The following is a 2,083-nucleotide window of genomic DNA, read 5'->3' as shown; positions in this document are numbered from 1 at the left end:
TTTTAAACCAAAAAGGTGAAAAAGAAGACATGATGCCCTAAAGTGAAGGGGCCCTTAAGTGAAGGGACCCGTTTACACACTAAAGAGTATGCACTAAAAAATTTGTATGCCTTTCTCCTCGTCCTCTATGGCATGTTTAACATGCCAAAATAAAAAAGAACTTGAATTGTTGCAATAAGGGGTGCAAAGGCTTTAGAAAGGGGAAAAATGATCTGCCATCAATACATGATAATCTAAAGACCATTGAAAATAAGATTTTTATTTTTTTTAAAAAAAGAATCTTGAAAGCAGACTATTCAAACATCATCATATTTGTCACTTGACAATTGTTTTCAGCAAAGAAAAAGGGCATCACCCCTTGCATGATATGATCCTAAGTCATGGAACAACAACATGTAGCTGGTCTTTTACGATGTGAATTTGTCTCAAAGCATGGCCATCTCAAAGAGCCTAGAAGGTTTTACCATGTATTTGCCATCGTCTAATGCTCCTCATTGAGATGATCCATTAGAAGAAGGAACAAGGTGAAAAGGCACATTGGCCTACACAAAAGGATGAGAAAAAAACTAGCCAAGAGTTCCATGCTTTACTAAGGCTTTCAAAACCAGAGGCAAGTAGTCCTACTACATGTGAGCATTTTACATGAGCATTAGTTGTCACTAGGCACTTCCCTTGAAAGAACTAATCAAGGAGGAATCACATAGATCCCTTGCTCTTACTACACTAACATGAAATCATGTAGGTTACAATGATATGTCACTAGAAATATTATTATAATAACAATGTGTGTCCTGACTCATGAGTACTCCTTATCTTTTCTTCTAGTAGGGCTCCATGGGAACTTATTTACTTCCACAACCTAGCACCACTCACAACCACTTGTTTAACTGATTTGGACAAGCTTTATTGGACCATTGAGGGTTGATAGTTAAAGTTTGAGCAAGCTTTAAGAAGCACTCAAAATCTCTAAGCACTTGGAATCACTTGGAAGCACTTAAAAGCACTTGGAAGCATTAAGAAGCTCTATGAAGCACTCAGAAGCACTTAGAATCACTAAGCAATTGGAAGAACTTAGGAACTCTATGAGCACTTGGAATCTCTATGGAGCACCAAGAAGCACTTAGAAGAACTTAGATTCACTAAGCAGTTAGAGGCACTTAGAAGCACTTCCAATCACTATGAAACACTCAGAAGCACTATGAAGCACTCTTCAGCACTCAAAAGCAATATGAAGCACTTCGAAACACCTGGAAGTGACTTAGAATCACTAGAAGCACTTAAAATCACTATGAAGCACTTGGAGGCACACATAAACATTTATATGCACTTGGAATGACATGGAGTTACTTGGAAGCACTATGAACCACTCAAAGGTACTTGTACTTGTAATCACTTGTAAAAGTCTGTCAAGCACTATAGAGCATGGTTAGTGGTCTAAAAGTGCTTAGAAGTAATCACTTTCAAAGCTATGTAAAGCACTAAAGCACTGTAATGAGCTTTCAAGAACTTGGAAACATTAAGCATGGTCAAGCACTTAGTAAACCATTATTACACACTCTCAACATGTTCAGGGGGATATACCTAAGGCAAATTGAGTAGATGAACTGGATGTAGCACATGTGCACTCTTGCCTATCCTCTTTTGAACAAAATCTTTCGTCTTTAGGGAGATGCAAGTTTTTACCAACCAGAATTGAAAGACGATTTCTTTAATTTTGTTGGTGATGATGCTTGCCTTGTGCATTTGACTGTGACAAGCATCCAAGGGAATCGACCCTTCCTCTGCTTCATGATGCAGTCGACCATTGGCAACACTGACATTCCTTTGATGGAGGCCTAGATCTTTGGCAACATCTCTAACGCTCATTTCATTGTCGCCACCACGTGCACCATTAAGGCATGCCTTGATAGTAGTATGCTTTAAAAATAACTCATTATTTGAATGGGTGTCTTCAACTCAAACAATGTATGAAAAATGTTTCAGAAAATGACTTTCTCAACTATCCCTGGCATGTGTTACAACACTGAGAACATTGGATGATAGATGAGTTGCTATAAAATCTTCATTTGAAGGAACTTGGAGA

Source organism: Adiantum capillus-veneris, chromosome 5, assembly GCF_014529385.1.
Source record: "Adiantum capillus-veneris isolate H3 chromosome 5, ASM1452938v2, whole genome shotgun sequence".
Lineage (NCBI taxonomy): Eukaryota > Viridiplantae > Streptophyta > Polypodiopsida > Polypodiales > Pteridaceae > Adiantum > Adiantum capillus-veneris.
The sequence above is the reverse complement of the archived record's forward strand: the minus strand, read 5'-3'. Positions refer to the sequence as shown.